The sequence below is a fragment of the Cupressus sempervirens genome, chromosome 8 (assembly GCF_028749045.1).
Source record: "Cupressus sempervirens isolate cs-2001-9-10 chromosome 8, ASM2874904v1, whole genome shotgun sequence".
Taxonomy (NCBI): Eukaryota; Viridiplantae; Streptophyta; class Pinopsida; order Cupressales; family Cupressaceae; genus Cupressus; species Cupressus sempervirens.
Window position 1 is genome coordinate 298,063,318 of NC_143125.1, and position 27,583 is coordinate 298,090,900.

Sequence of the window (27,583 nt, forward strand, 5' to 3'; positions counted from 1 at the left end):
CTACCCGTACATATGTATAATCAACACCAATTAAGAAGTGAACCAAATTTATATTGTGCATTCTTTGTCTTCCTTATGAATTCCAAGTTTTTTGATAACTACTTAAGTTGTAACTAGGCAAGGTCATAAGTGTGGTCTTTTCTTGTAACCCAAATCCATAGCCATGCAAGATACATTGTTCAATTTGTTCAATTAAAATAACTTGTGAGCAATTGATCGCACTCCAAACTCAATTAGGGGATTAGAAATTGTATCTATGGACATCCCTCTCTTATTCCATATTGCCCTTGTATTTCTCTCAATTACCTCCTTTGCATCACTTTGCATGGTTTTAGGTCTATCTAGGGTTGGATACCATATTACTCAATTGATGATCCTTTTAGTGATCTTAATGGGTTTATTCTCCAACCAATTGAAACTATTATGAATACTGATCAAAACGATGTGTATCCAATCATTCCTAAAGACTTGAGGAAAATCTAGGGCATTATTTAACCCTTTTGGTTCAACAATATTGTACTCTTCCCTCAAAACTCCATTATCACATAATTTACTATATGCATCTCTTGTTTCCATGTCCCCAACATCTCCTATCTTTCTAGTATTGTTGTATCTGACATCTTGTATCATTAAAACTTGTGGTGGTATGATGGATAGTGCACCAGACAGGTCTCCCTTATATGTTATCTTAGGAGTATCTTAGAAGGGTGGTTGTCTAATTTAATTACTAATTAATTGCACATTAAAATTTTCTTTTTCTTCCTTCCTAACATTTGTAGAAGAGCTAGACACCATTTTATGTATCTAAGGTTCATGAAAATTCAAAGAATGAAACTTGACACTTGATAAATACCTTATGAATCTAATGAATGATAATGAGTAGCAGTTGAATCTAGTTAGCAAACACTTGAATCTTTCTCCTCAATTTTCCTTATGCTCTTTGTGCACTTTTCAATCTCTGATGAATGCAAATGAGTCAAAAATTGACTATATAACCCTTGATATTTGGTCATAGTACTTAATGCTTTTAGAGTTGTAAGCTTGACTATCATAGAATTTCCACTCACTCAGCTTACACATAATTTCCACTATTCTCAACAACCATAGTGAGCTTGGCCACTACTAACATAATTCAATCACTCAGCAAAACCATGAAAACTATGAAAACTATAGATTTATTCTAGGTTCTAACCAATACATTGCATCGTAATTCATGCATATATTATCTTTTTAGAACTCAGATTCTTGGAACTAATGTATGAAATAACTTTGAAATATCAATCTGACACATACCTTTTGATTGCCAAGTTGGGGGTGATGTGATAACCTGACCCATTGGATGTAGTGACCTCATCTAAAATTGATGTGTTCAATCTTTCTTCTTCCATGATTTATTCATCTACACTTTGACCTTCTCTTTACCTTTTTTTTTTTCCATTACTTAACATTAGTGATCTGGTTGGATAGTTTCTGCTAATATGACTAGTCTTCAAATAGCTAAAGCATGTAGTCTCTCTCAACCATCTATTGTAGTTCTATCTAAAATGGATTCTAATGCCATTTTCAGGAACATGTCCATTGTCATGCCATAAATTTTTTAACCAAAAATTTTAACGCGAGAACACAACCAATTTTTTTTTTTTTTGAATACATTAACATTTCCCTGACAAGATGAATGGTTTCATGTGCATTGTGAAGGGGGATTATACTCCTATCAGGTGGCAGTTATAATAGAATTTTACTTTGCATAATTAAAAGTGTGAGTTGCATTTTAAGTTTAGAGTTTACAATGAAGCGTCGGTCATAACCTAACTGGAGTTGTCAATAAGATTAAAGGATACACTATCTGTATTTAAACTTGGAATTGTTAGGTTCATTAATAGATCAAAAGGCTCTACTCGAAAAATGAAGTTATGAGCCCTTATTCTTCTACACTTAACCAAGACACTCTGATGGAAAATGTGATGAGTCTTATGTGAGTGTGGCGGTGATAGCATAGAAGATTGTAACAAGAGGATGAATTATTACTCAGTGTGTCTTCATCAATATTCGGGTTACCATTATTATTATATGTTCTATTATGAGTTTACTAGTATCATAGTTATGCCTTACAAGTGCTTGTACTCTCTTAGTTTGCATCTTTTCACGAACAGGCTAACATTATTATTTTCAGTTATTAAATCAAACTACGAAGCTTGGAGTTATGACAATCATTATCTTGATCAGAGCATTGCTCAATCTCGTATCTCCTTATATTGACATCAAAACATCGTTAATTCATATTTAAAATTAAGTGCCCAACTTGTTTATCTTATCTATACTACACTCAACCTAAATAACCATTAAATAATATAATATATCTAAATATTATACTATAATCTACATAACATATATTGGAAGATTATAATATAATATATCTAGATATATCTATATAATATAGTAAATAACTCTAACTACCCATTACATCCCTACATACCTTTAATCACCTTTATTTTAGAATCAAATTTCTTTAATTCAATAACATGCTAATATGACCATTTGATTGGTTAAATAACTATAGCCCATTTATATATCAATGTTTACTACAAACTTTACCCTGTAAATTTATGTGCCACATTTAAATCAACATAATATTAAAGTAAACTCCAAACCCACCAAATTACTTTTAAAACTAAAACCACTTTATTAGTCCTAATTTGTTGTCACTTCCTATTCTATATCTAAGCTAGGGGCTAGACTTACATCATGAGCTATAGGATGTCATATCATCCAAGGCTATGTAACTTAAGTCAATTCCTTGTCCAAGTGCATGTTTTGGAATCCAATTTATTTTTTGGGTATTGTTTTGCTTGAAACAAAATACAATTAAAGTGCCAACCACTCCCTCCTTACTACCTTGCCACATGGGCGCCTAGGTAGGCTTAATGGTAGGTGGGACGGGAAACTAAGAGAGGATGTGCGTTTCCCAAAGATGTCCTCTCCACATAAAATCTCTTCCCTTAAAACATGGCTCTACCCAAGGAAGCAAGGACAATCATGACAAGGTCAAGACACATAAAAGCTTCCAAGTACTTTTTCTTTCCCACTAAAAGATGATGCCTAAAATCAGAATACCCTCTGCACTTGTTATATCACGTTGCCTTTTGGTTTATACCCACTTTATGTTATTTACAAGAGCTGTTTATTTCAACTTGCAACTCCTCATATCTATTGTATTTTAAAAGTAAGGTTTGTTTATTGTTTTGGATGAAAAAGGTAGCGCTTTGGAATTCAAAGCTAGCCCAAAAGTCAAGTAACATTTATGTGTTGCATGAGTAGGTATATATCTTTTTTTTTAAATTTTGTTTCTCCATAGGTAGTGATTAGACATTTTAGTTTTATAGTTATTGTTTATTCTCAAATTCTTTCTAGCTATGGATGTCTTATTCCTTTAGGGATCTAGGTAGACTCTTAGCCAATAAAATATTACTCTGTAATAGAAGAAGTGAATTTAGTTACCTTTCCATATAAATTCCAGAGAGATAAATGGGCACCTTCAGCTAGTTAATTTTTTTTATGTTCCTTACACTTATATGTATTATTCTGATTTTCTTCTCCCTTAATAGAGGTCATCCTTCATGAGTTGTTATAATAACATACTAGGAATTATTAAGTTTGTTCTTACTAATTAAATTAATAAGTCTATTAGATCATTTGTACAAAGGATTTCATTTAAATCAACATATAGAAAACCATTCTAGTGAATTCAATTTTGAAAAAAAGATAGAACTCAGGAAGTGTGGAGCTAAATTTTAATACATCAAATGTTTTCATTTCCTTTGATATCACTTAATACTAAGATGTAAACTATCTACCATTCCTTCTATCAATTGCATACCTTACTTCATTAGCAATTTCAATACTAACATCAAACTTTTAATCATTCCTTATGCAATAGAGAAATAAGATAACAAGGTGGCAAAGTTCAGTTTCATTCCTATTGTTATCTCAAGATACTCAAATTCTCCTTCTTGCATATTCCTATTCATTATAAATGGAACAACATCTAAGCAGCATACCCTCTCTAATATGATCCTTGCAAATTTCTTTCAATACAATATCAAGCATGAATTTTTATCAACTTGAGCACAATAGAAAGATCATATATAATATTGTTACATCAACTTCTCTTCTTCAGAACATATGAAATAGAAGCAACACCACACTCTACAATACAATTTCTTTCACATAACCAAGGAGGATTTCTCTCCCCTTAACACAATAATAATACATCTGCTCCTAAGCAAGAAATGGACTCCATAACATTAGGTTTCCAAAACTCTCCAAAGAATACCTGCACAAAGAGAAACAACTAGGGAACCATGGAGGCTCACCTCCCAACCTAGGCCTCAAAGAGACCACCCCCGCACTAGGGGAAACAAGGCTCAATGGGGATACATTCAAACATCATCATAATAACAAGAATCCAACATGAAAATCACATTTACAATTCCCAACCAAGGCTTGCACAATGATTCACAAATGGAATCATAAACATTGGGTGAAGGTGGAAACACAAGGAGGTTTACCGTTTCATATCATATCTACCATAAAAATCATGCCCTTTCGGGGATAAATCAACAAAATACAAGGCCCTTTCGGGGCTTCATAATATCATGCCCTTTCGGGGCTTCATAAACATCTTCCACCACACACACTACCAACACAACATCCTCCACCACATACAACCAACAGCTTTAGCTTCCTACAAACCCATACTTCAGTTACTTCCTTCCTCACCATTTCTCCTTTTCTTTTTTCTCTCCCAAGGCAAAATATGAATATGAAAATGGCATACAATGGAGCCCATACTCCAGGGTCCTCAACTATTCAATCCAACTGCTGCCCATTCACCCTGGACTCCTCTTCCCTTCCCACAAGGGTGAGTGCAAGTCCCACACCCATAACAATGCTCAAGTACAAAGAAGAAAACAAAACCAAGTAGAAATAAAACAAGAAATTTTCAAGAGTACATCACATTATCACAACACAAGAATATCAAGAACACTCCTACCAAAGGCACTCTTACAATTTTCCATTTCAGCTATGAGATATAAAGAAAGCATGGCATGAAGGACTAACCTGCTTACAAGCTATGGAAATGGAATGAAGACCTCTTCCTACTTGGATTTCCAACTTCCCCTTTCCATTCCTTGGTTGTCTCTAAAATTAGAGAGTGGGTGAATGAATCCCCAAGATTGGCATAACTTCCCTATAAAGACCTTCACTTTCATCCTCACCTACCTCTTTTACTCTTGTGTTTTTCCACCAATGAGGACTTGACCAAGTGGTTTCATGAGGAAAGAAGTTAGGTTACAATATGATTTTCGAATTGGCTTGGAAATGACTCCTTTTGAGGGTCCCCTAGGTCCCCTAGACTTACTTATGATCATATTTAACCCCCCAACCCATACTATTACCATGTGGGTGACTTGTTTTCACAAAATTAGCACTTAAGAATCACTTAGGCTCTCTAAAAATTCCTATCACTTGTAACTTGCATTTCGTCAAGAAGGTGATTCTTCCTAACACTCTCCAAGGTGGTTTAATTGATTTCACAATGAGGATTAGGCTTAGGTTGAGTGACTTCATGCCAAAGAATCCTATTTGACATGTCATTTGCACATAGACAAAACAAGTGTCAAATGACACACACATGCACATAAAAACACTTCACACATTACGATGACATGTCACTAATCAACCATGCTCTCTGACTATAACACTCATACACAGTCACAGTACAAAATAAACACAATACAACGAGGTTTTGAATCTTCCAAAGATTCACCTTGGCTTAACCGTGTTCACATAAGATTGAACCTTGTTTCCCCCATTAATCACCATGGTTCCACTTTCCTGCACACTCAACTTAAACATTAGTAACCCAATAAGATAATACAGGATCCATAAAAACATATACAACATAAATCCAATATCTCGTACTACTCATTAACGTATACAAGTAAGTATCATCTAATCATTTCTATTCTAAGTAATTGCAACAACATATTCCATTTAACTTTCATCTAAGTGCATATTCAAAACATTTCATTATCATTCCCATAAAAGATTTAAAACATTGAAATATTGAATATGTGGATCAACAGTAATATTTCTAAATATAAATTATTTTCAATTAGAGTATCATCACAACTCTTTCTTACATAACAATGAAACTCTGAATCATCTTTAGTAAATCATAGAAACAATATAAAATGGATTTGTGTCGACTGGTTAACTAGTAACTTGATTAAGTTTAACTCCTTAGACTGTTAGAATGTTTCAGTAATTATGTCATAATAATTTAGAACCAAGTTTCAAACATAGCCATGTATGTGATTATCATCATAACCTATACTCATAGTTGTTCCTAGTAGGTTGAATGTTATTTTATCCTTCCTAACTGCCTAGTAAATCGTCCATAGTGTCTCATGGTCAGGTTCTTGTCTTAAACATTTTAAATCTCATGTCCATGTGGTCTTATTTTATAGACCTAATGTTACTAGAGAGAATATCAAAATCCACATTAGTCTCCTATAGGAACCCTTAAATCATGATTTGCAATAAAACAAAGTATAAAGCATAACTCAATTATCTCCTAACCAGTTTTATTTCATCAAGATCTAGACACGAGTACTAGTGTGGGCCTTACATCCATACTCTTGACAATAGTGACAACTATACTTTGTGTTGTAATCCCAATTGTAGGATTTTCCATTGTATTGTACCTTTGTCTACTTTTTTGATGTCCATTTGGTATTAGATCTACGTTCATATGCTTTATGTCCATACTTCTGACAATTGTGGCAATATACTTCAAATCTTTGTGTGCTTCCTACATTCATGTGCTTGATGTCCTTGTTTGTTGCACTTATGATAGTAACCCTTGAATTTCTCCTTAGGGTTCTGATTTACATTGTTTCTCTTGTAAACATTTGTTGTATGACCCAACTTTCCACAATTATGACAAGTGGGTTTTTAGTTCTTACCTTTTTTGTTTCTTTGTTCACCACTTTTAGATTATCCCGATCTAGTAGTATCATTGTTGGATCTAGGAGATCTCATCAGTCTCTTAAAGTATTTGATGGCTTTACTAGGTTTGTTGAAACATTTAGAAAATTCTTTTTCTTTTCTTATTTCATTCCTTAGTTTTTCATTCTATAGTTTCAAGGTTGTGATCTCAATGTCCTTTTCATTCAATTCATGATTTGCAATCATTAATTAATTTATTGTATAGTTGTCACTATCGGTCATCATTCGAGCATACACGAACTTGTATAGCTTCACATCACAATTGGTTAATAGGTGAGTTGATACCTTCTTATTTAAACAATAATTAATTGGGGATTGATTAGGGGAAGGCATAGTTTGAGGAAGCCCTAGTTATGAGGGCCTAAATAGGAGGGTTTATAAGTTGAGACATAAACTGAGAGTGGCATCCATGGTAAGGGATTTTATGGTGTATTAGCCCTTTATTTAAGAATTTTTCTTTACATTTTGGTGAGTATTTTGAAACAAATATCGAGGCTTGGATGACTGACGATTTTGCGTGAACTTGTTTTGTGCTTAACTTGGATAGATAGTGGCTTGAGTCTTGGTCTTTTTATCTTAAGATTTGTGAATTTTGCCACATTTTTCTTTAATTTGGTCATATGGAGCCGTGATTATCATTTTCACATTAAGACTATAAAGAGATGTCTCTAAACATTTCATTTTGGATTGATATATGAATGGTAGCAGTACTTTATCCAAGTATTTTATTTTCTCTGTGCCAATTTTAGGTACATCTGGGTACTACATAGCTGATGGTTTGATTTGTTGCAGTTTATATAAATAATAATTTAGAATGTTAGGGTTGAGGATATCATGTTGATATATATATATATATATATAAGATTATAAGGAAAGGACTTTATTTGGTTGTCTCAGACAATACTATGTAAATTAAGCATTGATCCCTTCCTTTTTACTCATGATGACATAACAATAATTACCATTCCTAATATTCCTTTACAAATGTGTAATGATTTCTATAGTTTTGGTTTGATCAAACCACTTACTTTAGGTTAATCTCTTGTTTGATATAATAATTCAAATGGTGATGTCTTTTGGTGTCATTCTTGATGTTTTAATATGTTCAACTGATTGCCTTAAGGGAGCCTCTACTCAATTTGTGTTATCCAAGTATGGATAAATAAGAAAAAATAATATTTGATTATACCCTTCCAGATGTGAGATCAAATCTTATAATGTATCCTTTACAAGTAAGTGGTAGCAACTTTTTGAATATACCAGTTGTTGCTCTTTATACAATTGTCTGATTCACATCTTTCTCTAGATGTCAGTGCTTACTATCAATATCTTGTGCAATATGAAATTTTTCTAACAAAAGTTTTGAATTAATTGTATAAATAAGTTTTATCTTCAACAAATATCCCTTCCATAACTTATATCGTTAGTAATATTAAAATTCCTAAAGTTTTTTGTTCTCTGCATCCATAAATTTTTTATGGTTGTTATTGCATTTTGACTAGTTTGTTGATGATTTCCCTTCTTGATCATTGTAGACATGATTGTTTCTATCATTCATATTAATATAATTGTTTGATAACAAATAATTATATTAATATATATAAATATATATCTATTGTACATTATATTTTAGGTTTATATTAATAGGAATCAATATCTGATTTGGATATACAAAAGTATATAAATAAATATGCATATTAAATAATTAATGCTTGAAAGGGATAAACTAATATGTGTAGCTACTACAAAGGTGAAGGAGCAAACATTCATATAAGTTTTTAAATAGGAGCAGACAATGGTCCAATATCTTCCAAGATACATCAAATTAGCTGTTAAAGTACCCAAAATGAGTGTTAAAGCATTAATTCCTACCCAGATGATTAAAAAATTAATTTTCACATAATTTCTAAGTAGGCTCACCTCCATTGTACAATAGGTTTTCTTCTATTAATAAACTAAGAACGATAAAAGAAATCTTTATCTAGTTTCAACCTTGGAATAAAGAAAGAGTTTGTAATGTTCAACTAATAAATACGTTGAAATTTATTGGTCCTTTGAAATTTGAATAGAGGTAATATATCATTCTTTTGTTGGAATTGGTAAAATTTATTTGAGAAAATGTGTATGTGGGGCTATTTTTTGTTGAAGCAAAAGAAAACAATGCCTTCTGAAACTTGTCCTCTTATTTTTAAGAACCTTGTGCTGCACTTTGTCATTGTCCTTGAGTCACTGTGAAGGTTTTATTTCCAATAATCCAAATTATTCTTAATTTTCTTTTTCATCAAACTTGGCATATAGATATAATCACTTAGAAAATAAAGTGTAACAAACAAGCTTCTTGTTTGATAGATACTATGGCTAGCAAATGTACATTAAGGAGCATAGTCAGAATCAAAGGAAAATGAATTTTTATCTATAATGATAGAACTTCAAATGACAATAATCTCAAGAAAAATGTGCATCCTAACATGTGGGACAGTCAATATGAGAAAAATCAAGTCTAGAAAATTCCCTATCATACATGATAAAAAAGTTCTGCTACAAAATCTTACCAAGAATAGAGAAAAAAGTAAGAGAAGAGACACCCTATAATGTCAAGCACTTGTCATTAACAACATTGATATTGTGCCACCCTTGAAAATAATTGTAAGCTTTGGTAATTAGAGTTTGGCAATACCTAAGACATTGAATCATAGATCAAATTAGCTCTGTATATGTCTTATTCTCAAATACAAAAGTCATTCTGAATGCTGCAAGGATTATTTGGTATGTGGGCTCTATAATATAGGCCACGATGGTGCTAAAATCAATGATAGTTCTCCCATTTCCTTGAACATCAATACTCCAAACCTTGGGATGGATGGGAAGAAGAACCCCATCAACAAAAGCTTTCTTTATCCCAATGTAGTAAAAGGTCTCTATAAATATGTTCCTTAGAAAAGGAGAGTAGCTCATTGATTTCTTCAATGACTACCTCAATGGTGTCTGCCCCAATATAAATTAGCTTGTGTAGGGGGAGAAATAGTGTAGTCCACCAAGTAGTATGAAGTTTTATTCCAACAAGTTTACCAAGTTGTGAGGTGAATAAAATTAGCCCCTTCCCCAACCCCATTACATAATATATTCCAACAAATGCTTAACCTATAAAACTAGGTCCTCAGATTTTAATCCCATAGCTAAATGCCACATTGGGGATTCTGATACTCTCCCCTAAGCTTGTATTGAGTGTTTCAATCTCCATAGAGAAGACCCGTGTTCTATCAAGGAGATTTGCATAGATATGGTAAAGCATGCATGAACTATGGATCCTTGTGCAATTACATGAAGAATTTGAGAGAGGAGAAACTAGTTGATAGACTAGTGCATAGTAATGTACTGGTGTAAAACTTGATGAATGACCTAAAAAGAAGGTTGATCCAAGATTTATATGGAATTTCCCTTTACAAGTAGATCACTAATGGGTAAGTATATTTATTAAATTAATAGGAGTTATATTGGCTTTTGTATATATTCTATATTAAATCTTAGGCTTATATTTATTTGTACATAATTGATGGTGCATTTTATCAAATCAACTTGGTTGATTACCTTTTAACTTGAAGGAGTCTATGTAGTAGGAAATGGGCCATTCAAAAAGTTTTAATTGAGGTTTGTGGAACTTTTCCATAAGAGCTTCCTCTGCGCTAGGTAGTAAGTATTATGCAATTAATATGCAATTATTTTTTTCCTTTGTAGTGCTTCTCCTCTACTAAACTTTGTGTTAAATTCAAGGAGTGCATGATGCTTGGTGTATATTTTAGGCCAAATGGTGATTCCTTGTTTTAAAGTATAATATTTTCAAAAGATTTCTCTACCCAATTTATAGAAGAATTGTCTATGCACTATTTAGTAAGTATAATTTGTAGTCGATATGAGATTTATACTTTATAAGTTTATTGCCTTTCTTATATTACTACCTGTAATGAATTCTTCTTAAGTATTTTATTGTCATCATAGATGCATTTTTCACTTGAATTCAACTACCTTATATCATAATAAATTAAACTCCATTTTAATAGGAATTTGATAATTTAGATGACCTCCATCAACTTCTCTAAAGTGTATACATTTGTATTGTCTTTGTAAGGTTTAAAATAGAAAAAGATAGAAATGGGACCTCAAAGACCTCCAAAGCCTCCAACAGCTATGAGGTAAGTATTGAAAACTTCACTAAAAGATTGAAGCACATATCGAATTTGAATGATTTTATTATCATATTGGAGAATTTACAAAGTAGACTTCACATAAAGCAACAAAATATTCCCTGCTATATATGTTTATATGTTTTTCCAACATAGGATTCACTCCACATTCAAGCAGAATATTCCTTGCTATATACGGCTTTCAATTCCAATATATCTTCAACTTGTGATCACTTCAGCCCACAAAACTACATATGCACTGTTAGTGATTTATAATACATGTTAACAATTTCATCCCATGAAGGTTAGGCATCTAAGTTCATGGTATGATCCTCATTCTACCTAAGGTGTTACTGCAATAGCAAATTGAAATCAAGAGTAACTATTTTAAGTCAAGACTGGTATGATAGCAAGCCTACAATTTTATGAAACATATCAATAAAACATAGTAGTTCATGCATAAAACCTTGTCAAAGTCTTTCGAATACAAAATAATTGATTGGAGATCCAAAGTAATGGAAATCAATTGCAAAGAATAGAGTTTTCTTATTGATGTATTTCTCCTCTGTTTGTACACCTAACTGTCTCTCTTATAATAGAGACTCAAAAAAAAAATATAGAAATGCCTAAAACTAACTCAAAACCAATACAAATATCATCAATTAGTTGAATGGTTTGGTTTTAAAATAGAAAAAACTCAAACTAATGTCAACATATATTTTATGGAATCCCTTTAAATAAAAAGACCATTAACTAAATTTCAATCTTTTATGATCACTAACATTCCTAGAATCTAAATACTCGAATGTTATTTGTGCTTGGACAATGATAGTCCATTAGAATTTCATTTAGTCCTATTAAGGACATTACAAATATTTGAATCATCATATTAGTCTAATTCTTATAACTTGCCAATTAATTCCCTGATTTCCTCTAGCTATCTTTGTGGTCTTCATAAGTTGCACCATTGGCTTGGTTGTGTGTGGGGCTCCTACACCAACTACTCTACCTAAGCTAGTAAACTATCCAAGAAGAAAAAAATTATTTACAACTACCAAAACATAAAATGGGAACTTAATTAATGCACTAAGAAATTACTTGGAATGATTCATCAAACAATTTGATTTATTAGTCAAGATTTCATACACTAGGAACTCCAACCCCTCAAAATGATTTCAAATGAGCTTATATAACTCTATTGTCCAAGTAACAACTTTCTTCATCGATCCCCAACCATTTCTTGGTGACTTTCTAATATTGCTATCAAAGTTGTCATTGACAATTTTTGTAATTTTTTCACTTTGATGACTTGGAAAGTCATGATCACTCCTAAAGGGTCGAGTTTGGTTTCAATAACATATCTAAGTATTTTGAGACCCCTCCTACAAATATTTTAAATGAGTGAACTAGAAAATTTATGTTGAAAAAAATACTAGATCTAAAGAATGCCAGTTATTTTGTTGCTTTTTGGGATCATATTGATAATATAACATATGTTTTGACTTTATGGTACTCATTTTTGTGTTAATGCTCTATAGATAAAGGTGAAACATCCTATAAGCAAAAATATTGCCATCGCGAAGAAGAAACCAACAAAAGATTCTAGCATGAGGATTCTTCTTCTAAGGAGGTTAGTCATTTTGCTGTGGATAATTATCTGTAGAATAGAATCATGTTTCAATGGAATCACAAGCTTATGGAATTTTGATGTTCAATAGTGAACAAATGGCTAATTCAAATGCCTTATTTCAAATTGAAAATCAAACAAAAAAATTGGTGCTCTCTAAATGATGAAGACATTCATTGTACTTTTCTAGCATAACATTAATAGATATTTGTTTTTTATCTTTAAATATTGCTATACTATTGTGACATTTTTCATTTTATAATTTTTTTTGTACTTTTTGAAAGAGAGATAAGAAATTTTTGTTTAATATTATTCAAAGTACATTACAATAAACACATAAAGAACCAAGTGCTTTGGGAAAGAATAACTTAGTTGTAGTGAAGAATGGGTCAGTTGTAGCTTTAAAAAATGGTAAAGAAGAATCAAGAGAGAACGAGTCTTTTGATGAGGTACTCCATGGTTAAGCCAAGTTTTCAATACATAATAAAGCAACTGAATTTCATAAATTATTTTTTTGATAGTTGATTTGTTTAAATATTTCCCATCAAAAATTACTTATTACATCTCTTTCTTTTTTGCACAGGAGCTTGCAGTTCTGAAGAATATGATAGTGAAGAATTCGAAGAAGATATTGTACCAAAGGTATGTTTGGTGTTCTTTTTAAAGTGAAAATGTGACTGGAAATTTTATATATTGTCATATTTCACATGCAGAAAGGTCAAATTGTAAATAGAGGTGAATTCATATGGATTTAAGTTTCTTCTTCATTATTTATAATGCTCTTGATTCCTCCTTTCTAGCTATAAAAATACTTGTTTATTTTCACCTTTTCATATACCCTTTACTAGGTTCTTGAAGCTTCCAAAATATCTTGGGCTGACCCCACTCCAGCATGTCCTAAATCCTACTTGGTTCACAAACCTAACTCCTTTCCTTTTTCTCCAAGTTTTGGCTTTACTACTATGGCAAAGCAAGAGGTGTTTTTCACCTTTAAGGTCTTCAAAAACTCCTTCTCTCCAACCATCATCACACTAGATGCATGTTGGATCTCCTTCCTATCTTCTACCAGTGGTCTCATGGTGTATTCCTTCCCATTTTTGGAGATGATGTAAACATTGCTCCTTCCATCATGCTTAGAATTGACATCAAATTGCCAGGGCCTACCTAACAATAGGTGAAAAGCATCCATTTTTGCAACATCACAAAAAGTCTTGTCTTTGTACTCCCTTATTTGAAATTGAACATGAACTTGTTCATTTACCATGACCTGTTGCTCCTTATTTAGCCATGAAACCTTATAAGGGTTAGGATGAGGCAACTTCTTCAATCCAAGATTCTCTACCATTTCTACTAAGGCTATAATATCAGTTGAACTAGAATCTACAATAACTTTGTAGACCTTACCTCTTACCTTACAGAGAGTTCTGAATAATGTCTTTCTTTGGCGAGTTTCTTTCTCTATGACAATCTTCAGCAGGGTTCTATTGAACATTAGACACTCTCCTCTCTTTGGATTAGTATTTCCTCTTGCCCCTGGGTCACTTTGTGCATCCTCCTCTTGAGCCAAATGGACTTTCCTATTCCCTTCTTGGCTAGTTCTGCCCATTTTCTCAAGAAGTGCTTGCATGTAGCAAGTGCAATATGTAGAGTTAGAGTTATGGAAGGTCAACTAAGTAATTTTTTCTTTTCATTTTTTATATTTCTTTATCTCTTTATCAATCTATCTCTTTATATATACCTCTTTCTATTTGTCTTGCTTTAGTATTCATTTCTATATGTGTCTTCCTCTTACTACTCCATTTTTAGGTTGCAAACAAATCATCCTTCTTCCACCAACAAGTCATTTCATTCAAGAAAGACCATGTTTGATGATATCAATGCACAAAAAATTAGGGATACAATTGCTAGATTGTGGTCTAACTTAAAAATAAAAGGTGATGGAAAATGTTATTGTCCTTGCAAAAATTGTAAGGGCTTAAAAAGACTCAAAGATATCTAATCAAAATAGCTAAGGAACATTGTAGGCAACATGGTCATATTGAAGGGGGAAATGAATATCATCCATTGGTATGTATTTTAATAATTTATAAATTACATAAGACATGATTTGATGATGACATCATGGTCATGGCTAATATAAGGTCATCATTTTCATATAGGTCAATGTCCATGAGTTTCATGTTATGGACCATGAAAATTTAGAGAGTGCATATTTCCAAACGAGGGAACATGGAGGTGTGAATATTGAAGTAGAAGGTAATGATGCCATGGAAGAAGACCATGATGATGAAGATCATGATGATCAGGATGATAATGATGATCAAGATGATTATGATGATGATGTTGATGCAAAGCTTGATGTACCTATACTTGAGAAGGCACACGAGTCCCTATATGAAGGCTTCAAAACAACTCTTTTTACCGTTGTATTGTTGTTGGTGAACTTGAAGGTTATGAAAGGTTTATCCAACATAGAAATGACATGTATGTTAAGGTATGTCATCTTCTTTCATTATTTTACTTGTAGTTCCCTTACAATTAACATTGGGTTCGTGTAGCATTTAATATTCTTGGTCGTAGGTTGATAGGTGAGAGTTTGTTACCACCATCAAACATTCTACCTTGCTTGTACTGAGAATTATCTGCCATCATGAAAGATATTGGAATGGAGTATCAAACAATACATGCATGTCTGAATGATCATATTATATATCATAAACAACATAAATTTGAAATACAATGCCCTATTTGTCATACTAGTAGATATCAATCAGATCGATTAACAAAAAAGGTGCCTCGCAAGATTCTTCGGCATATTCCCATTATTATACATCTACAACGATTATTCAGGTGCAATAGCTTGGCATAATTTATGGATTACCATGCACACAATAGAAGTGAAGATGACATTATGAAAATGCCTATAGATGGTTTGGAATTTAAGGAAATAGAGGAAAAATGGCCACACTTTAAAGAAGAGCCTCATAATCTCAAAATTTCATTGGCAGAAGACAATGTCAATCCTTTTGGAGAGATGAGATATACTTACTCAGTGTGGCCTATTTTTGTTATCAACAATAATATACCTCCTTGGTTGTCCATAAAGAGAGAGAACATAATGTTGACATTAATTGTTCCAAGTATTTTTTGATTTAATGGTCATCTAAATTAATTTATTATTACTAATCCATCAAAATGGTCATAATAATTATGTAATGTTTTTGTTCATTCAACTAGGTAAGTACAAAGTTAAAGATATCAATGTATATATTGAACCCCTTATCGATGAGTTGATGGTGTTATGGAATGGGGTTACTATGTATGACATCTATAGACCAATAGGACAAAGACAAATTCAATTTCATGCAATGCTTGTATGGACAATACATGATGCCCCTAGGCTAACACATTTTTGTGGTATGTTCTATTCTTAACACCTCTTTTTTGGTATGTTATAGTGACAACACAAACTTAATACATTTAATCCAATTATACATGATCTTGTAGGTCTTCAGACAAAGGGAAAATTTGCATGTCTAGTTTGTGGTCCAAAGACAAAATCTTGTCATTCAAAAAGTTTAAGAAAGTAGGTGTTCGATGAGAATAGACACTTTCTACATAGAAATCATAAGTACCGAATAATTGAAAAACATCTTTTCAATGGGAAAGAAGATACTATGTCAAAGCCATAGAGAATGACACCTCACCTATGGAAGTTGGCATACAATAAAATAAATCATTGAGGTAATGTCATTCCATCTGATGGTTTTTGTTTCAAATTTATATTTTGATATTGTTTTTTGTTTACCGATGATGTAATTGATGCTTGTGAAGGTCATCAAAGCATCAATGACCAAATTCCAAAAGGACTAAAAAATTATCCTACACAATTTACTAGGTTGCCATACTATGAGAAACTCCCAATTATACATTTGTTTGATCCTATGCATATTGGAAAGAATGTAATAGAGACATTATGAAAAATCTTGGATGGAAGGCATGACAAAGACCAAATTATCAAAACTTGTAGTGACATTGAAGAATCCAACCATGCAATAAAAAATGGCATTCGATCAAATAACAATGGAGACTAGATTGATACAAGTGCCCTTAGTTGGTTATTTTCAAAGTAGCAGAGCAATGCTATAAAAGAAGTCATAAAAAAATATGATTTCCCATAGGATTTGTTGCGAACATAAACAATCTCATATCAAAGAAAAGTGAATTTGGGCCAGGGTTGAAAACACATGATTGGCATACATTTATTAAGGTAATTCATGTTATTTTATGTTCACTATATATTTTTATACTACATGTAGTTTTAATTGTATTCTTTTATAAAATATTGACAATATCACTTTACAAATATTGCAGTATGTTCTACCTCTATCTCTCCCACACCACTTCACCAACAATGTCGAATAGGTTATATATGATCTTGGAAAATATATGAGGTGGTTGTCATCTAAAGAAATCAATAAAGAAGATATAAAATATTGGAAGAGAAAAATTCCTCTTCTTATGTGTGAAATGCAAAGCATCTACCTCCAAGTTTTTTCAATGCACAAGAACACTACCTCATACATCAAGTTGAGGAGATTGAATTGTGTGGACCTATACCAACTAGGTCAATGTGGATGGTTGAGAGGCACTTGAAATTTTTGAAAGGCTTAGTTTGATAGAGAGCACATCCTAAGGGTTCTATGGTGGAGGGATATATGGTATACCAGACCATGGTGTACATTAGTGAATATCTTCCTAAGTTTCTAGCAAAGATCCATGTAGATCATATTTATGATCCCTACTCAATTAAAAAAATTGATGGGGAGTACTTGATGGGCAAAGGTAGATCAAGGAAAGTGAGAGATAAATCTGAGATATTATTGTAGTTAATTAATTCTTATAAATCTTCAATATAAGTTATCTATAATTGGTGTTTTTTTTTTGATATAGGTGGTCAAGAGTGGGATGCAATACATTTATATATCATGAACAATATTGATTGGATGATGGTATGGATTGAACGATGTCAACAAAATGGTTGCTCATTAACATGGGAAGGTGTTGCTTCATTGGTTATAGAAGCTCATCGTAATGGAGATTCCAATGTTACGCTAATGATAGTTGATCTAGTAAAGGGTTTAAGAGGTGGAGAGGTATGTAGAAATTTATTAATGATCATAACTCAACATATGTTTTGTATCAACTCACGATGCAAATAATTTACACATACTTCAAAAATTGTAAGTCAAGCACCACAAAGCTATGTACTATCATGGCCACAAATTTTTCATTAAAAAGTTGGATGACACAAAGAAAACTTGTGATTCTAGGATAACTACAGTTTTTGAGGTCACCAATATATCATCTAGAAATGACATACATCCTCAACATTCTAAAAATCAATACTGTGGTATCTTGGATGATATAATTGAGTGTGAATTTAACTCCTTCAAAGTAGTTCTATTTGTCATCAAATGGTACAAGTTACAACTAAATCAAAATGATCCAAATAGAATGGTTATTCAACATGATAATGGATTTACAATTATTAATACAAGGTCATTTGAGCCAGTTAGAGATGAGCCCTATGTTCTTCCAAGCCAATGTGAGCAAGTGTTTTACTCAGATGTTCCACATAAATATGGTTGGTCATTTGTTGTTAAACATGATCCAAGAGGAAGGTCGATAAAGTATAATGTTATGGAAGAAGAAGATATTGAAGATGATGAAGAAACAGATGATGAAGATCAAGCTGATGGTGATGACGATGATGGTGGTGATGATGGTGATGGTGATGGTGATGATGGTGATGATGATGGTGATGATGGCAATGATGATGGTGATGATGATGGTGATGATGATGGTGATGATGGCGATGATGATGGTGATGATGATGGTGATGATGGCGATGATGATGGTGATGATGGTGATGATGATGATGATGATGAAGATAATCAATGACTACTGACATCATTACCCCTTCTATTGATGATCTTGCACTCCATATATAAGGTAAATTTTTTCATGTTTACAATGTTGCATATGGTTCATGTTGTCTTCTAAGTTATTTGTAGCATATACGTATCATGTAATTTTTAGCTAACTTAAGATAAATGATTAACATATGCATGAAATTTGATTACATATTTATTGTGTTCAATTCTAATGATTACAAATTATGTTATTTATAATTACCATTGTTTATATTGTGTCTAATTATCACCCTTTTTGCAAACAATCAATTGACTATAGACATCGTCACCCCTTCTATTGACGATCTTGCATTCCATATATAAGGTAAATGATGCAGGAGCATCCAGTCGTGTAAGGGCAATCCTGTATCACCCAAAAATATGCTTAGAGATAGTTTCTATTTAATATGTTTTTATTTTTGGATACCCATTTGGGTCAAATAAGGTTCCAACTATCATAGCTCCACTATTAGTTTTCTAGGTTAGAGTTTTTAAGCACCTTGGGATATGTGTAAATGCAAAAAATGAGTTATTTTGTAATTGAGCCAAAATTATGATGAGTTAGAGGGTGTAATTTTGAGGGATGATTATACTTGTAATTTAAAATGCTCTAAAAAAAGAATCAGGTCAAAAGGCTTTACGGTTAGAAAGTTATTACAGTTTTAATTTTTTTGGAGACCTCCTAAGAGTGCTTCAAGGTCAAATTTAGGGAACTAAAAGGCCTCATATGAGGCCAAAAAATGGGGGACAAGAAAATCTTTTCCATAGGGCTGTAGAGTTCTTTGAGAGCTTTTTGGAAATGTAAATGGTTTGTCAATCATAGTCATGGTTCAAAAGTTATGCCTCCCAAAAGTTGGACTACCATTTCTGGATTCTTCTAATTTTACACCAACGTCTAATGCAACTTCTGGAACCTTCTATTTTTGTGGTGGATGCCAATTGGCATATTCTAGAATGTATTCCTAACCCTAAACCATTTTGGGCTTATTTAAGAACACTTCTGGCATTGCAAAGGCAGTTCTCATTGGAGTTTGAGAGAAGGTATTGTGTGGAGGATTTCTTTCTCCAGAATCATACTATTGTAAGCCCATAGGGTAGTTTTTATTGATAACAATATTTTCCCTTTTATTGTGTGTTCATTTTGGTCTTTGGTTGTGTCTCCATTAGTAAAAAGTTCCATGTTTACGATGTTACATATTGTTCATGTTGTCTTCTAAGTTATTTGTAGCATACGCGTATCATGTAATTTTTAGCTAAATTAAGATAAATGATTAACATATGTAGAAATTTGATTACATATTTATTGTGTTCAATTCTAATGATTACAACATATGTTATTTATAATTACCATTTTTTATGTTGTGTCTAATTATCACCCTTTTTGTAAATAGTCAATTGACTACAGATATCGTCACCCCTTCTGTTAACTATCTTGCATTCCATATATAAGGTAAATTTGTTCATGTTTATGATGTTGCATATTGTTCATGTTGTCTTCTAATTTATTTGTAGCATATGTGTATCATGTAATTTTTAGCTAACTCAAGATAAATTATTAACATATGCTGAAAATTTGACCCCTTTAGCGTGGATCGTGCATAGTGACATGGATCAGCAGGTATAAGTCAATAAATATACATAATTTTCTTATATTCTTCTTGTTTATCATTAACCATGTATGTTATAAATAAACATATTATATAATCATATAATGTATATATAGACAAAGAAGGTCTGTATAGAAATATAATTGTATAATCACTTTCAACTTACTACATTTTATATCTCTCACGTATAGACAAGGAAGAACTGCACGTATGAGTCCCGATTTGATTATTCTATATATATTATTTAAATATTATCAAATTTCTATTTGATGGATTTTAGGTGCCACCAAATAGGTACTTGTCAGATCTATCTACATCGAATGAGGGAAATGAGGAAATGGTAGATGAAAGCTCTACATGTAGTAGGGCTAAAATAGGGAGATCAACTAGAGGTCAAAATATTAGAATTTTTTTTGATAAACACATGCAATTTTTCCTTGCTAATGGGGGGTCATGTTCTTATAATGATGAGACCAAAGGCGACATCAAGGTGCCCTTTCAGTACACACACATTGAGAAAGAATGGTTACCTAATGAGCTACCTCCAATTAACATAGATTTTTGTGTTAATGAGAGGATATATCGCATTGCTCCATCCTCATTACATGGTTTGGGCCTATTTTCCATGGATGGGATAAAGGTATGTTACAAAAAAGTTGTTGAATTGTTCAAGTATGTTGGTCCATGTTACAATTATAGTGATTGGATGCAGATTGTTTGATATAAAAAAAGTAAGTGTAGGTATGCACTATCAACTAATTATATACAATAGAAAAAAATGATCAAAGTAAAAGATTTGCTATGTACATTGATGGGAGACCAAAAGAAAAAAGTAATATTGTAGGTTTTATAAATAGTACATGACCTTCCTCAACTAGTAAGAAACCTAATTGCATATTTGAGGCGTGTGAGGGGAATGAAGTTTTTGTTTGTGCAATAAAATCAATAAGTGTAGGGGAAGAACTGCTAATAGATTACCATTTAAATCACATAGATACAAATAAAGTTACTATCATGAGGGTTGTAAGTACTATATACCATTTTTTTAATAAGTTTTTTTTTTTTCAGTCTATTGATTTCAGTTAGCTGAAATTTTTATGTTTAATCTTTGTGATAGGATGATATGGATCCGACAGATGATAGAGGCCACAAGGATGCTACTCCCACCCATTCTTCAGCAAGGGTAAACCTTATTGAAATTGTAAAAATTAGATAGTTGAATAATGTTATATTATTATGTTATTTTATTTATATTTTTTGAGTTTTTATGATAGTTTTACTAATATTCCTCTCACAATCTGATGTTCAGGATAAGGGAAAAGCACCTACAGTAAGTACAGAGCCACTAGCTACCCCTTCTAATGACGGTATTGTAGAAACCCCCAATGTAACAATAATGTTGAAAAAATAAAAAAATAAAATTAGAAATAATGATAACTTTGGATGAAGCAAATATTCCCTCCGAGGAGATGATGAAGAGGCTATTTGATTTGAGAGCGCAAGCTCGTCATTATGAAGTAAGAAGTAATAAATCTTTAGTCATAACAAAAGTTCAATAAAGATTTATATTTTATAATCTTTTATGTTGTGGAGTAAAATATGTAATATGTATTCTTGTTATAGGATTTTTTGGCAACTGATCCAGAACTTGGTCAAGGACAATGTGGCAAGGCCAGTAGTAGCAGAGCTCTGACTACCACTGGTAAAATAATCTTTTAGTTGACAAGTTACAATGAATTTTTTATTTTGAACATTCAAAAAAATCTTAAGTTAACTCTTACTTTTATTATTTTAGAATGTCTTTGCTAACAATGTATTGTTCAGGTCATCAAGTTTAGGAGACTCCTAGGAGGTCGACAGATGTCCATACGAGATTGCCAACTGCAATGTCGGCAACAAGGGGACATCCAACTGGTAAATCCTTGTTTTGCTATGTTTGATTTTGTCTTAATTATGAGTTGATAATTTGTACTTTTATCTTGGGTGCATCACATAGTGGATTTTTTTTTGTGGTAGGAGATGCACCATCTGCTATGCCAAATACAGATCATAGTGCAAGTATCGGTGATAATTCACCATCATTTCTCGGAGCTACCCATGTTTCTAGTACGAGAGCTATGCAGATGTCGTTGTTGATTGACAATGATGAATTGATGCCTTTAAAAGGTCCTAGGATTCTAGGTACTTTAAATAATTATCTTTTATATTCTAATATGCATTTATCTATTCATAAGAAGCTTTGGATTGATTATCCCATGACATTTTTTCTAGGAAACAATACATTTTATAGGAAGCTTTATGACCTCACATTGCAAATATTTGGGCCCACCATACGTACAAGATGGAACATCATAAGTGAAGTAATTTTATCCCACTATCTTTTTTTCATATCATTAATTGGTGCAACATTTTTCCTTTCATTCAGGTCTTTTCTTTTACTAGCTATATCTAATAATTTTGTGTTTTTTCTTAAAAGGTGGAACTTTCAAGATAAAAAATTAAAAGATTAGCTCATTGGATATTTAGAGCATGAGTTTGGTAATAATATTTTTGATCATAAGAAAATGTTGCAAAAAGCTTGCAAACATCTTAAGGTTGTGAGGGACTCATATAGAAAGAGTCTCATCCTAAACCTAAAGTATGAGTGTCCTCCCTTTATTATAGTGAGGGAATGGAATGAGTTCATTTTGGATGCAAAGGAGAAAGGGGCAGATGATTGAAGAGAAATTACACCAAAAAGTGCGAGAAGGTATGCAATAGTATTAACTACTAGTACATTAATGTAATAATGTACTAATTAGTACTGATCTTTATATCTATATCATCTAACATATTTCAAACTTTTCATAGGTTGCAGGACACATCAAAGGCAACAAAGGCCAGGCTGGAAAAGGTTGGGCAGCACAAACTTGGCTCTAGGGGATATTCTAAAAGCAAAGCACGAGTTATAAGTAGGAGTAAATGAATTGCAGAGAAAAAGTATTTATAAAATGCAAATAATTTTGTTAATTAATAAAAAAATGGAAGGTATTGATTTTAATCTGGAGGCCATAGAAGAACACAAAAGAATTGCCTTCAAGCAAGGCTATGCAGCTGTGGCTGAATGCCTATGGCAAGCTTCCATTGCCCCAACCGAATAGTCTCCTACATCATGTGCACAGGTAAATATGTCAAAAAATATATTATAAATTAAATACTTGAGCAATAATCTATTTGATAATAATGTGCGTGACATTACAATGCAACCTATTAATCGTGATACAGATCATATACTGCATCATGAAGCCCATAATGTGCATCATACTATCCATGGAGGTGCTCATTTTCTATTTAAAACTAAATGTGAAATTATTAATACAATTTAACATTTTTAATTGAACTTGGTGTAACCTTTTTGTGTATATTTTAGAGGATATAAAATCATGTCATGTTGAACAAGTGCCGAAGGATGTTTAGACTAATCAGCAAGTAGCTCATGCCACACATTCAGGTAAAGAAAATCTATGTTTTTTTCTTTTAAATTAATTTTTTGATTTATAGTTATTTTACTTAAATAAAAACTTATAATTCACTAATATAAAATGGTGTGAATTTAACTCATGAAGTACTTGTTATTGCAGTGGACCCCCCTTTGGTGCAGCGACCTCATGATGTTCCTAAATGGATGAGGAGGAGACATGCATTAGAACCAGTAGAGGAGGGGAATGATGAGGACATTGATATTCCTCTTAGAAATTTCATGAAAAAAAAAACAACAAGAAAGTCAAAAGAAATGATTGTTGTGTGTTAATGAATTTTATGTATTAATGACTTATTCATGAATGTTGGGTGTTAATGAATATTGTGTTAATGAATTATTCATGAATGTTGTGTGTTTATGAATTTTATGTGTTAATGATTGTTATCATGTGATTATAATGATTGAATGTTATATTTCAAAAATGGATGAATGAATGAATGTTATTAAATGTTAATGGGGAATTTAGAGTGATGTTGGGGGGGGGGGGGCGGGTGGTGGGCAAATGAGCTTCCACCTTCACATGGTTGGCCTTGTTTAGTAGAGAATATTAAACTATTCTTGAAACCAAGTGAACCTCAAAATTTAAAGATAAGCTTATAGTTAATAGTGACAACCAATTAGCAAGTCCAAATGAAGTTCTTCATTACTGCTACCTTTTTAGTTTTTAAAGCGCGATGTCATGTTTTAATATTGTGTAGTTTTTTTCTTAAGTCAAAGTATTCTTTTACTATAAGAACATAATTTACGACTTGTTTTCTAAACTAAAAGTATTAAATAGTCAAAATTATCTTATTTTCCATGCTCAATTTTCATATTAATGTGAGATGTTTTAAAATGACCATCTAAGAACTGTACAATATCTCATTTAAAAAACCCTACATGTTCAAAATGTGGTGCTCTTTCTAATACATTTGTTGTTAATGCATTCCAGGCAAAGGCTGGTCATGATAAAGATTTTAAACAAGCATTACAAGCTCTTAGGGGAAGCCAATGTGATGTGTCATATGAAGTAACTAAAATCCTGGTGCGTATCTTTATCTGTTCTAGAAATATATATATTTTTCATTCATTGGTATCAACTAGGTCAGCTTCCAATTTCAATTTAAGCTAAAATTTGAGTAAAACTTTGGAGCTAATCAGTTCCAATGAAGAAGTTAAAAAAAATTGTTGATTGCTAATAATATTAGGTTATCAATCTATTGAATATATTATACAAGAATATATAGAGGAGTTGGAAAATCTACCCAAGTCCAAAATACTTGATTTGTTTCATAGAAACTATGTTCCTACTATCATTGTAAGCAATATACTCAACGATTTGTTGGTTCTCCATAATTTATCTACTCATCCACAATTCCTTCCAATAATCCATTCATCATTTAAAACTTCATAATTTGAATATCAACGTCTAGTTGGCCTAATTGAATTTGTAATCATTTGTTAATGTGATGGGTAGTTATAGTCAATTTTCTAAACTCTACAAGGTCTCATAAACTATAGAAAATGAATAGTAAAGGATTGGGAGGAAGCAACCATTTAATGACTTCAAGATTGCCCTTAACAAATTATATCCCAATTTTGAATAAAATGAATGTTTTTACTAATTATTAATGGTGTATTGTTTAACTATTTCTAAATTCTTAAGGATTATATTGTTTGCAATTAAAAAATGTTATTACATACCTTTGCATTGATTTAAGTTCATTTTTCAATCCTTTTCAATGTAATGTGTTGATTGATTTAAGAACCATAGGAAGGGCAACCTCATTTTTAAGTTTTGAATGGAATAATGGTCATCCCACTATATGTCACCACTATCCATCATGGAATAGACATAAAATCAATGTAATATAACCATACTCACATGGTGCAAAAAGAATAGGGGTTGAGTGATGATCACCAAGGGAGAAGAGAAAATTTTCAAGAAAGGTAAATGGAATATGTGAGCAACTATTGGATTGGTCAAGTTATCTAGACAGAGGTATTGTTTTATGATAGATTTCTTTTATGTTAAGGACATGGTGAGGGTTCCTTTAGGTGGGTTTGAAGGTAAGTGGAGGCTTAGTTTGATGATGCCCTAGTTTTAGGCTTAATAGTGAGGGTTTGGGAGTTAATGCATAAAATGAGTATGGATAAGTAAACCAGTGCAAGAATATGTGGTTTGGCAATAAATTGAGACATTGTGAAAAATTTAAGAACTTTGTTACAAGATGAAAGGACACTTTCTTTGTAAAAGTAGTCTAATTGGAACTCTTGAAAGGGGTAGCAGGGTTTGGTTTGAGGTATTGGGTCAAAATAAATGTTGTTAAATTTGATAAATGTTGTATAAGTTTTTAAAGGGTATCTAAAACCCTAATATGTTTGGAAGAACTTGAAAATAAATTGAAAAAAGTAGTTTGGTAAAGTTAGTAGAATAGTTTCTCTTTTTCACAACCAGTCAAGTTGCACCTCTGCAGAATAGTGATTTGATTCAAATTTTGGATGAATGAAGTTGTACATTATTGATTTCTTTTTGGGAGGTTTCTAGATTTTGTTCTTACAATATATTAGTATAGCTTTCTTCCTTTGTGATTTATTATTTTGATGCATCACATAGTATGCTGTCAAAATTCTGTGATCTATGTATCAAACTTTTCTTATCTAGCTCAGTATCTACAATATAGATAATAATTCAAATATTTAAGGTCTTTAATTTAGATCTATAGAGTATGACTGCCAAATTTATTTTGAATTTAAATGCTCTTGAAATTGTTTGCATATATTTTATCTGTGTCAATGTTTTCTATGATCCATTATCACCTTGTCTTTTCTAGATCATTGTTTCAATAATGCATTATAGAGTATGATCCATGTTCTTACAATCCATCATCAGGATTATTATTATTATTTTAGTTCATTATATTGATGGGTGTTTGAACTCTTTGAAAATCTTTATTATAGACCAAGAAAGTAAGACTGCCTAATTTGTTTTTTGATTCAGTTATTTTTTATCATTTTTTCCTATCAATATTTTAGATCATGTTCTATGATCTACCATCACAACTTTCATGTTCTCTAACTTCCTATCTTGATCATGATAGAAAATGGAGTATGCGCCATTGCCATAATGTCTTGTTAATAGCTCATAAATATTGATGCAAAAGAGATTTATGAAGTCATACCAAAATCTTTGAAATTCATTAAATTCTGAGAAAAATAGTGTACACTAAGTAAACTACTTATAAATAGAATCTTTATTCGCTCTGCATTTTCATGTTTTGAGTTGATTGTGTATTTTTGTAAAATCAGAATTAGAAATCATAGCTTTATCTATCATCATAACTTTTCTCTTTTCTAGCTCATTATCTTGTCTGATCCATTATAAACTTGACCACACTCATATGAAAAAGTCTTAATTTGTATCTTAAATTGGAAAGCTTGTAGACTTGATTGCAGGTATCTTTGAAATTATATTTATGATCTAGCATGACTTTTTCTTTCTTTTCAAGCTCACTATACTAAATGATACATCATGGTAGTTCTCTTTGTCACTAATTCATTGTATAGATTATAGATTCTAAAATATGAAATGCAAAGTCGATGCAAAAATGTTAGACATG